This window comes from Paramormyrops kingsleyae, chromosome 18, assembly GCF_048594095.1.
Source record: "Paramormyrops kingsleyae isolate MSU_618 chromosome 18, PKINGS_0.4, whole genome shotgun sequence".
In the NCBI taxonomy this organism is placed as follows: domain Eukaryota; kingdom Metazoa; phylum Chordata; class Actinopteri; order Osteoglossiformes; family Mormyridae; genus Paramormyrops; species Paramormyrops kingsleyae.
In genome coordinates, this window is record NC_132814.1 from 26,837,511 (window position 1) to 26,850,661 (window position 13,151).

Genomic DNA, 13,151 nt, shown 5'->3' on the forward strand with positions numbered 1-13,151 from the left:
AGTTTTATTTGATGACATTTTAGCCTGTGCTGAGATGCGTGGCACCATACGGCTGGGGCTTTTAAAACTTTTGTATAAGAAGATGGGTGAGAAGGATGTTTCCTCTAATTATAGGCTCCTCACCGTGCTCAACACTGATTATAAGATTTTAGCCTCTGTTTCAGCCTCACGCCTCAGCCAGGTGATGCCATCTCTCGTCCGCACTACCCAAGAATATGGAGTGGCGGGTCGCCGATGACATCTCCCTGCTGCTGCCTGACGCAGCTAGTGTGAGTACTGCCCTCCAAAGTGTCTTACGTTACTGTGAAATCACTGGGGCCAGGGTCAATCTGGGCAAGTCTGTCTACTTGCGTTTAGGTTGTGCCGGGGTGCTGCCCGCTGACCTGGGTCTGGTGGAGGCAGAGGGGGATGTGGGACGAACTGACGGGGGGTGTTGAGCGGCGGCTGGCCCAATGGGATGGTCCAGTTGAAGGCACTGGGAGTGCGTACCATGCAGGCTTTCCTGGATGAGAGGTCACCATCCCTATGGAAGGAAGTGCTCTCGATCCTTCTGGCGCAGCCGCTGCTCTTGAACCCGAACATCCTCACTGAGGGGCGGCCCTTGGTCTTTCGGCACTGGTGGGAGGCTTGAGTGCGCCAAGTGCGTGACCCTCTTTCATGAAGGGCTTGGTTAGGGAGGCAAGGGCTTCCTGCCTCCTGCCGCAATTTACAACCAGGTGGAACAGGTCAACGAAGGGGTTTCAAGGGCCACTGTTACCAGGCGATGCCTGTTGGCGAGGGCTGCCCTGCCCCCTGACTAGGGGCGCATTAATGAAGGGGCTGCTGGAACCTGCCAGGTAGCCGCCTGTTCCCCCGAGTATTTGTTAGTCAGGTGGGTCAGTCCTTAGTCCCTTTTGAGGATTGCACCACAAGGGATTTCACCTGACTATTTCGGAGATCCACTTTTATTCCACCTGTGGCTGAACGTTTCTGGGAAGCTCAGTATCCTGAATTATGGAGAGCTGTGTTGTGGGGGAACGTGGCGGCAAGTGTGGCAGGCCTGGTCCTGGAACATTTTGATTTTAGACAAAGGCACAATGTGCTTTTAACCATGAGGACGCTTAGGGTTAGGGTTAGGGTTAGGGTTAGGGGTTAGGGTTAGGGTCTGGGCATGGCGGCGTCGCTGCTGTGCCCAGTGTGCCGGGATTTGGAGGAGACTTTTACGCATTTGTTTTTTAACTATCCTTTTTTGCTGGATTTTAATGTGTGAGTGTTTTGTGTTATGTGCTCTGTGCCTGAGGTTGTGAGGTCTGGGGATGATTTTAATGTAACGAACTGGACTGAGCTTTTTTTATTTGGGTTGGACAAACGCATTCTGCACAGTATTGTTTTAAATCTGTTTTTATTAGTAGCAAAGTACTCTTTCTGGTTACAGTGTAACAGGGCGAGGTTCGAGAATGTGGTTTTATATCCTGTTGTCTTTTGTAAAAACAGGTTTAGGAAAGTTTCAACTCGTCTATTTCTTTTAAATGCCAGACCCGAAACACTACCTCGATTTTTGTCCACATAAGTATCTGGAGTGTCTTTTGTGTCTTTGTATGAGGGTGTTTTAATTTGGGATTGGGATGTTTTGTTTTGGGTTTAGTCCTACGCTGTTTGATGTTTCTGTGATGAGAACATTTGTCCAGTGTGTGATCACCGATTTTCAGACCTCTAGCTCTACGCTACACAGAGTTATCAACTGACAAATGATTCTCCCAGAAATCACGAGAGCATTCCTGAACAGCAGACATTTTTATTCCATAAATGAGCACAAAAAATATCATGGTACAAATTCGGCCACACTGTCTCTGTACTGAAAAAGAAATGGAAGGAGATTTTTCATATTGGAATCTACTGATGTTATACCAACATACACCAATAGGTGGAGTAAGAGTTCCATAGAAAACTTGGCTTACAGTATTTTTACTTTTGTACCTCTGAATTACTATTCTCAACAAGGTTGGCCTGCCTCAGACATTGGTTATCAAAACGACTATGACAAATTATTCTGTTTCTGGAACAAAATGGTGCTTTTGGAATGGTATATTGTGTTTTTGGAATGTGAAATCGTGTTTTTGGAAGAAAGACTGCGCTTCTGGAATGAAAGATTGCATTCTTGAAATAAAGGTTGTACTTGAGGAACGAAAGATCACATTTTGGGAATGAAGACTGCATGTCTGGAATGAAAGATTTTGTTTTGGCAATTTCTGCCTTGGACTCTCAGATCTCTCTTTTGGAATGATCACTGCAATTAAGTACCCTAGGCATTTGGAAGTACGTGTCTTGGAATTAAGATCGTACTTGTAGAACGAGAGATTATGTTTTGGCAATTTAGATCATACTTCTGGAAGGAAAGATTGCATTCTTGGAATAAAGATTGTACTTGTGGAACAAAGATTACGTTTTGGTAATTAAGATTGCATTTCTGGAAGGAAAGATTACATTTTAGGAATAAAGATTGTACTTGTGGAACGAAAGATTACATTTTGGTAATTAAGTTTGCATTTCTGGAAGGAAAGATTTTGGGAATTAAAATCATATTTCTGGAAAGAAAGATTATTAAGATTGTCCCTGTGGAACAAAATATTACATTTTGGGAATTAAGATCGTACTTCAGAAATGAAAGATTGGTTAATTTAGTGATTAGTATCTGGCATTTGGCATAAGCTGGAATTTCAGATCTTGATATTGCAATGTCACTCCACTTAGAAAATTAACACTGAATCACATACATGCTTCTTACCCTATCCATTCCAGAGTACGCTTCTTGGAATGACAGATCGTGTTTTAGATCTCGCGACACTGTACCACCTGGTGGACAAAAACACCATGACAAAAGTGCTCAGAATGTGGAACTAACCAAGCGTCCATTGACTTAGCAATTCAAAGTCATTGTCTTCTTGGAATTCTTTCCAAGCTCCATATTCCGGCTCATGTTAAAAATTACAAAAAGAAGAACAAACCCTAATTTGGGGCCTTAGGATGAAACAACAGGCTGTTGGAAAGTAGAACTCGAACGAAAGCATGCTAAACTGTGGTTACTCATCCTAAGGGGGCGCAGAACTGTCATAAAAACACATGTTGATGCCTGAAAATGCCATACTTTTTCTAATCCTAACCCTAGCCTCAGTTTGCTAACCCCAATTCAGGGCCTTTGGGTGATACAACAGGCTGTTGGAAAGTAGAAAAATGTATTAAAGCATGCTAAACTGTGGTTTCCTATCCTACAGGGGTAGAGAACTGTCATCAAAACACATTTCGATGCCTGAAAATGCCATATTTTTTCTAACCCTGGCCTCAGTTTGCCAACCCTAACCCTAATTTGGGGACTTTGGGATACTACAGGCTGTTGGCAAGTAGGAAATATGCTACTGAAGCATGTTAAACTGTTTCCTATCCTACGGGGGCCCAGAACTGTCATTCTCAAGTAATGTTGAATCCTAACAAGTGAGCTCTTGCCCAAACTTGAAAAACAGCCTGCTCAAGACTGAAGGACACAAGGGACAACTCAATTATCTTTATTTAAAAGTAAGGTTACACTGATAACCTTCAAAGACATACAAAAATATTGCTTCATTTTAAATAAACATTTTTCAAACGAAACATCTCATTTTATTCATCAATATCCCAGCCATCACTGTCACAAATAAACATAGACTAATACAGTCTAAGAAGTCCAGCAAAATTAGGAAAGTACATTAAGTTTACATAAATACACAAGCAACACAATATATTATGCCAGTTCATTTAAATGAACTATACTAATAATGCAAACAGTAGATGTTTTTCTACAAACATAAACCATAGCTTCTTTAAATACAATAATACAATGCAAATTGAGTCAATAATCGATGCCCATTAGACACTCATAATATACTGTAACACCATCAAACCAAATAATCATGTCGTTCAACATGAACAACTAAATAAGCAATAGTTAATCAGACAGGCCGAGCAGGCACGCTAATGGCCATGATTTAAATACTGGTAAGATTACTTAAAATTACATTTGCGCACACATTGATTCATCATGATAAGCTATAGAAATACACAATATTGGCTCCACTCCGGACTTGCACTGAATTGGAAATATTTTAGAAAAATACAAAGAAGTACAAGGCTTTACAGAACTGTGCACTATTGTAGACTTAAATCCTTATATCGCGTCTAGAGCATTGGGTGGGTATCAAAGGTGCAGCGTTAGATTGGTTTCGCTCTTACCTGGCAGATAGAAGTTTCTGTGTTGGTATGGGTGCCTTTATGTCTCCTTCAGAGCCTCTTCGTTATGGGGTGCCACAAGGTTCAATCCTAGGGCCCCTTCTTTTTTTTCTGTATCTGCTTCCTTTGGGCTCTATTTTGAGGAAACATGGGATCTCTTTCCACTGTTATGCTGATGATTGTCAGATTTATATTCCTTTGCAGCATAATAGTCCTTATGCCATCCAACCACTGGTGGATTGCCTCAATGATATCAAAGCGTGGATGTCGTTAAACCTTTTGAGTTTTAATGAAAAGAAAACTGCAGTTATTTTGTTTGGTCCTAGTGGTACCACTGATCTTTGTCGTTTTAACCTCGGTTATTTGGAGCCTTATGTAAAGAGCTCTGTTACAAACTTGGGAGTGATTATGGACAGTGATTTTAAATTTAACATGCAAGTTAGTGCTGGTGTATAGAAAAGTTTTTTTTCATTTAAGGCAGATCGCTAAGCTAAAGCCTGTTGTTACACAGCAGGATTTTGGAAAGGTGATTCATGCTTTTATTACAACTCGTCTGGACTACTGCAATGCCCTTTATGTTGGGGTTAGTCAGGCTGTCCTTTTCCATCTGCTGATCACCTGACCTTGGTGGTTCCCAAATCTCGGCTGAAGCTCAGAGGAGACAGAGCTTTTTCAATCATGGCTCCCAAGCTTTGGAACAAGTTGCCATTAGATGTCCGGCTGGCTCCATCTCTTTCTGTTTCTAAATCTCGCATTAAAACATATTTGTTTTCATTATCTTTTACCTCAAGGTGAGCTGTGCATCTTTTATGGCTGTTGTTTGTATTGTGTATGTGTTTATTAAGTTTAGATTTTTGATTGTACAGCACTTTGGCAGCAACTTGGTTGTTTAAATGTGCTCTATAAATAAAGTTGGATTGGATTGGGTTAACATGTAAGGTTATAATTGTATGATTTTAATAATAATAGGTCTTGATCTAAAGTGAGCCGGTCTGAGGCATGAAACTCCAGGGCTGAAAATGAGTCCCACAACGGCCCTGTTCTTTTATTTTGTTTGCTCCTTTCTTTACAAACTATTCTCTCAGCAGGTGCACAGATATATGGGTCCCTCTAGAACCACTGGCTGATCTTTAGGTTTCCTAATAAACACAGGTTGTTCTTTCTGCCCTCTACAGGTTCACAGCAGTTCCCATGAGAGCTCATGTCTGTGTGATGCTTCTAGGTGCACTAAGTTTGATGCAACAATCATAAAAACACAATTTGATTCCTGAAAATGCCATAGTTTTTCTAACCCTAAGCCTAGCCTCAGTTTGATAACCCTAATTTGGGGCCTTGCCAAAAGAATTAGGGAAGTCGCAGTACTCTGAGATATGGGTGTCTCTCTCTGGCTATGCCCACTCAAGACAACCTACACGGGAGGGAAATGCAATCAGTAAAACACGGTACAGCTGATGGGTTTCATTCAAACAACCACTACTCCACCGGTCAGCGAACTCCGCCTGCCTCTCCCCCCACAATATAATGGTGATCCGTTCGTTCGTTCCTGTCACAGTGTTCCCTAATTTTCAGCCTGCTACCTTCTGCCTATACTAAGGTGGCTTACATAATAACTCTATTAACCGGTCCCGCTCGTGAATGGGTGACCGCTGTGTGGGAAGCCGTGGCATCTTTTTGTGCCAGTTATTCTGATTTCACTGCTGAAATGAGGCGGGTATTTCACCGATCAACCCATGACAGAGAAGCAGCCCGCAAATTGCTCCAGCTTCATTTCTGATTTTGCCATATTTTTTCCAACCCTAGCATTATCCACTGGTTGGGATCGGCAAGCTCAATACGACGCCTTTTACAATGGGCTTTCTGAGGGGATAAAGGATGAATTATCCATCAGAGTTGCCCACTACCTTCAAGGAATTAGTAAATCTCGCAGTACGAGTGGACAGCCACCTCTGTCAGCGCCAATAGGACTCTCACAGAGGGTCTGTCGTTTCGAGAGTCTTTGACTTGGCTGGGGGGCAGTCTGTACCTCCACCGGTTTAACCTATGCAGGTGGACCGGACCCGGTTATCCCCTGCCGAACGGTAACATTGACGGGCTACTAATGCATGTTTGTACTGTGGACAGTTGGGACATTACATCAGGAACTGTCCAGTAAAAGGATGCACTCATCAGTGAGGAGGAGGGCACTGGTGGGTGTAGCCCCAATTTTCCCCTCCTCAATTTGGAGGACCTTCTTGCCCATGCTACTATCTTATGGAGATATCCAGCAGCCCTTAGCCACCCTCGTCGACTCAGGAGCCGATGACACCATGCTGGTCCACCAGTGGGGACTGCCAACCACACCCGTGCAGACACAGCTGGACACCCACACTCTGGATGGGCGTCGTATGGCCACCATCACCCATGCTACACTTCTGGTGAGTCTTGCCGTAGGGGCAAATCACATGGAAGAGTTCTCTGTCTTTGTCATTGACTCCCCTCAAGCACCTATAGTGTTGGGCCACTCTTAGCTCATTAAACATAACCCCCACCTAGATTCAGTGATGGGTTGGAGGCCATTTTGCCATGCCCAGTGTCTCTGCACAGCTCTCCTTTTGGTTGTTCCGGAGGAGACGGAGGAGTTTCCTGACCTGTCTGCAGTTCCTGCCGACTACCTAGATTTAAAACAGGTATTCAGGTATCCCAGGCTTCCTCTCTTCCAGCAGGCGCCGGTTTCTTTTTTGTGAAGATGAAAAATGGGTCCCTGCAGCCGTGTATTGACTATCATTGCCTGAACCAGATTATGGTGAAGAACCTCTACCCTCTACCCCTGTTGTCTTTGGTCCTTGATTTACTCCAGGGGGTTAGGTGGTCCACTAAACTAGACTTACAGAGACTTACAGAGCACCTATTATTTGGTTAGAATCCATGAGGGGATGAGTGGAAGCCTTTAATGCCCTCTGGTCATTATGAATACCTGGTTATGCCTTTTGGGATAACCAATGCACCGGCCGTATTCCAAGGACTGATAAACGACATCCTTCGGGACATGTTGAACAAGTTCATCTTCGTATACCTAGATGACATTCTGTTTTTTTCCCAATCTGAACAGGATCACGTCCTACACGTTCGTGAGGTGCTCCAACACTGCTAGGCAATAAGTTGTATGTCAAGGCGGAGAAATGCGAGTTTCACTGACAGTCAGTATCCTTCCTCAGGTTCATTCTCGGGGAGGGGTCGGTCCGGATGGATCCAGAGAAGATCCAAGCTGTCGCGGAGTGGCCCCAACCTCACAACCGGAGGGAAGTACAGTGTTTCCTAGGTTTTGCAAACTTTTACCGGCGTACTTCAGTATACCATAGAAACATCTGACAAAAAATCTACAAATACTGAGGCAGCAAACTTTGTGAAAACCAATACTTGTGTCATTCTCAAAACTTTTGGTCATGACCGTACACTTGTAAACTGAACATTTATTGGAAGCTTTGTTTACCTGAAATCATGCCATGATACTGTATGACCTTGATCGCTGCTTGTTTGTAATGTGCTGTTTGTCTCGCTTTGCTATTTGCCTCATGTTGGTTTCACAGAAGAGTGCCAAATAAATGCAAAATGTAATTTGATGTAAAAATACATTTAACTGAATCTAAAATACATTTAACTTACAAGTTCAAACAATTATCGGTTCAAAATATGTGTAGAAATGCAAGAACTCTCCAGCAATGATCAGATCAAGTACACTGGCTAATATTTATTTGAACTAGTAAAAGAAAGCACCCATTATGTCTGAAAAGTAATTGTGTTAGTGGTAATTGTTTCTATTTTCAGGAGAATGGCCATATGGACAGTCTCAAATTAGAGTAGCCTACATTTCACATTTTTAGACGTTCAGCCTTTTTTTCCCTTCCAGCAGCAAAATGCCTAGGACTTTGAATGAGTACACATTGTAAAGTGAAAGTCTTACATCTGAATGAAATCTTCTACTGCTGTGGTGGCTTGTTTCAACAGTTACACCAGCTTTATTATTTATGTAAAAGCCTCTGCAAGTTTGAAGGTGAAAGTTGTAGTTTTAATGTGAACTGGCACAAGCATCAATATACCCATAACATGTGTGAAGACTCATCAAACTCAAATTTCACTGAGTTTAGTTCAACTTTATCAAACATATACGAACAATACAATCAGACTTAAATTTATGCAAGAAACCATTTCAGCCTCCCTATAAATGTGCTGTTTATTAATAACATGATGGTGATACTAATGTGACATTGACCTTTATATTAGTCATATCAGCCGTAGAAATGTCGGGCTTCTTTGGAATATAATGGGAGTGAACGGCTTTCTTTCTGTGGTGATGAAAGCTTCAGAAAAATGATCCGGTTATTGAAGATCATCCACCGACTTTGTAGTGAGCAGTTTAATGTACAAACTACTTTCTTCTATTGAACTCCACACACCGCTTGTATCACTGTGCAGAAGATATGAGCACAGGCACCCAGACAACATCTTCTGCGCAGTGATATGATTGGTGCGTGGAGTTTGGTATGAGAAGATAGTTCCTTACTTGTATACGTGACACATAAATTACTAATTGAATGCATCTGTCTCCTGTATTTGGTAATATAGGTTTCTTAGACTATTTATGTTACCCCACATCAACTGTTGAAAAGATCTTTTATCCCTCTTAGTGAATCCTTTATCTTCTCTGTTTTTTCCCCAGTTTTGGTGGCACAGATCCTTATAAGGAATAAGACTTAAGGAATTTAGAATATAATGTTTGCAATAAACAAACCTTAATGCAAAACAAAGTACTAGTGTTACTTATAACAGTAATTTAGATGAATACACTTGTTCTTAGAATAGATAAATGGAGGCATATAAGCATTTTTAACTTTTTTTGTCTTGGGAATACTTAAATAATGACTTACGTTGTGACTTTAAAGGTTTCTTTAGTTTCTGACACATTATTGAGATGAATGACACTCTGCACAAGGTCAGAGGAGCTAGTTGAATGAGGCAGCCATCGAAACTGCGGACTCATAATACTTTATGAGAAGACTTCAATGCCTGGCTTGAGAAGTATCACACCTTTCTTCGGTTCTACAGAGACGGTTAGACAAAAGTACCAGTTGACTGGCTTCAGAGTGACCACCCAGACAGCACAACAATCTAGTTTCATGGTGACCAGCCAGACAGACTGGCTCACCTATTCCACAAAGGCCAGCCTGACACTGCCACCTGCTCCAGCTTGTGAAGTGAGCAGGCAGAGACTGCTGTCGACCGACCACATGGCAGTCTGCCAGCTCCCAAAGCCACCTGTTCTTGTGACAGAGGAGGTCAGCCAGAATTTTCTGCCAACCAGTTCCTCAACAGCTAGCCAGATGGATGGCCTTCTACCTGGGATGGCATTAGAGCAAATTCTGGATAGAAAGTGCTTGTGTTTTTTGACCCAGAGGTCTCTATGCAGGTCCTGCTGGCTGTCTTCTTGGTTTCACCCATAGGTAAGATGGTTTTAAAGTACAAGAAGAAAACGGGAGTCAAAGGAATGGCACTGGGTTTAGGAGCCCTTGCACTGCAGTGCCTTGGCAATTATTCACCAACCCCTAACCCACAGATATCTCACTTATTGATATACATACATATATATTTGGGAAGATTAGTTTTGAAATGTTAAAGATTACAATAATTACTAATTACCCTGTCAAACATTTAATAAGTAATGTAACTATTTTGATTACTTTATGAAAGTAAAACAATTTGAGGTTTTGTTGACTTGTATTGTTGGGAAATATGTCGAAAGAAGGCATTTCTACATGGTGAAAAGATGCAAATTGACAAAATTAATGTTATATTCTACAGTACTCCCCCATATCTGTGGTGATACGTTTCTAGACTTATCATGGTTAGCCAAACCTGCAAATAATAACAACCCATCCACAGACCCCATTTATAATGTGATGACACAGTACTGTACAGTACCATACTCTCTCTAATGAAAAGGATTCTGAAGTTTTAGCCAAATTCTCCAGAGATGATATAAGAATGAAAAAATATGTATCAAGGGATGATAGAACAATGAAAATCATGCTTTTTTTGTACCCCTCAAAGGAAAATGAAAAAATATAGGCTACTGTTACACATATTAGAATGACGTATATCATATCATGTACTTATACGTAAGCTATAATGAGACATTTAATTGTTTAAAAATATCTTAGTGAGTTGTGGGTACTCGCCAACTTACAGCCTGTGCGCAGGTGGCATGCCATTTTAAACCACGGATAACTGAAAGCACAACTACAGAGGTCCCTCTGTACAGGTAAGGTTTCCCATCCATCTTCTAAAACTGCTTGTCCCATTTAGGGTCACACGGGTCTGCAGCCTATGAGCAGGAGACCAGGAGACAGGGCACAGTCACACAACATTCACACCTACGGGCAATTTGGCACCTCCAACAGTCTCAGTATGTTTCTGGACTGTGGGAGGAAACTGGAGTACGTGCAGAAAACCCCACGATGACAAGCGGAGAACATGCAAACTCCACACACGGAACGCAGGTGGAAACTTGAACCCTGGTCCCAGGGTTGTGAGGCACCAGTACTAACCAGTGTGCCACCATGGTGCCTTATGTAAGGTCTTCAAAGAAAATAATCTATTCAGATGTAAACCCCTTCATAATTACCAATATTTGGATTAGTTGCTATAATAAAATACATTATATACATTATGTGTATACTGATTATATATATATATCTACAATGTAAATGGCCTGTCCACTGTCTATATTTAAATTCAAGGAGCATTAGAAACAATATATAAGTTAAGCCTCGTTTCCACCAGCGTGGTGCTGGTGCTGGACTTTTACCCAATCCGACTCTGGTTCCACGGGTTTCCACTGCAAAAAAACTGCCCATGGGCCATAAATAACAGCTCCAGCATGGCACCACAGAAAAGCTGGGTTCAGAATTTGAAACCGCAACGTCAGCGGAAGAAGGACGGGCTATCGAGTCCAAATTCCCTGCAAAACTGTATTTGCCTCCAGTACAACCAAACTGTATCCAGATTACAATCGGGTCGATGATGGATAACAGCGAAAAATTAGGCCTGTGGTTGTTAGGTCCTCTACCTTCATACCGTGAATAGTCCACTTGCTCAGTTACAGATATGAGTTCAGAACAACCGCCCCGTCTTTATTATTTTCCTTGTTTTTTACCATCCCTGTCCCCAATGCATGTTTGCCATCTAGTGGAAACATCAGTACATGACAGTGGTCAGTGGATGAAACAAACACCCTGTTAACTATACGGTTATCGACGGAGATGCAGCTTCAATCAGAAAGCACACACAGAAGGAGCAAGGTACTGTATATGAAGAAATAAGGTCATGATTGGAGGAATTACAGAAACAAACACCAAATAACGAACAAATTTTAAAAAGTTTAAAAAGATTCCAGGGATCAAAAAAAAAACAACTATCAAGAAGTGGCGCAGGAAGAAAGAAAATGACCTAGATCCAGAATAAATCTGGACAACGTGCTTGGAAAGAGACCAGCCAGCCAAAGAACCTGCGCTTTTCATTCAGCAAGTTCTATATTAGATGTGATATGCAACCCAATCGCATACAATCTTGGTAAGTTTCTTTCTATTTTGTCACAAATGTATAGGTCCTTCACTGTGATCTAATTCTTTAACATTGTAAACCAATGTATATGGTTTTGTGAGTGCAGATGACCCTTTTGCATTGTTGCTGAAGTAGAGAAATTTTAATTCAACCTCTCTAATAACTCCAGTCAAGCCACTTCGAAGCTTCCTGCAGGTGGTTCACCCCCCCACCCCCCCATTCTCCGCTGCCCATCTCTTCAAGGTCTTCAGGACCTGCGAAAACTGACCATGTGCAGGCTACCATGAGACAAGGACACACAGTATTCAAAATACTCTTCTTCCCTAAGGCCTAAAACATAACAGACCCAATATGCCTCCCCTCCTGAGCCTGCCAATGTCCAATTTTCTTTCCACACTGCATTCCACATGATTTGCAGGACACCAATCGCAGTTACCGTGGCCTCTCAGCGAATGTATTTTGCATTTCTCTTATTTTCTTCTGCCATTTTAGTGTCCTCATGTGTACTAAAAGCCGAAAGACCTTGCTCGCTAAGCGAAAAAAAAAAAACACTATTACCCCGAACCACCTTGATGTGGAATGGTTGACTAATATTATGTTGCATTATGAGTTTGAGCTCATAGTATGAACGCGATGATAAGCTTCTTCATGGTACACACGTGAAACTTCCTTTTTTTTACAATTTCAATAATCTTGATGACACCACTGCATCTATGGAAAATGCTTTGATGCCGACACCCACACAAGTGAGAAGAAGTGAACAAAAGGAGTGACGACTGCAGCCCACTTACCATAGGCCAACACATTAACTAGGCTTTGTTCATGTCATACTGTCTTATGACTATTGAATGTGAAGATACGTATATAAAAGACAAGGTAAATTTTCATGTACCAGTTTAATTTTTCCAAATTCTTATAAAGGTGCTGACACTGCTGAAGATACCAACTCTATTTCATGTACCAACGGAACTACACAGACACCTCCTTGTACAAGGTCCGCTGGAGCCAGAAGAGGTGAAAGGAGTTCACTTGATACAGTACAGCCACAGACGGCCTTTCATAGATTGAACGTTTTTTTTCAATACTGCTGTGTTCTTCACAAGGAAAAGGAAGCTGGAAAGACTGGAGCTGTTGGACTATTTTGAGTGGTCAGAAGAGCGATTCCTGGGCCAGAGCAGAACAATGACTGACTGCCTGGCCAGAATGGAAAGTACGACGGGCAGTGCTGGGGCTCATGGGGCGGCTGGTGGCAGCTATGGAGAAAGTATGGTTAGGACATGGCAAAGACATGGGATGTGGCAGTCTGCACTTTCCAG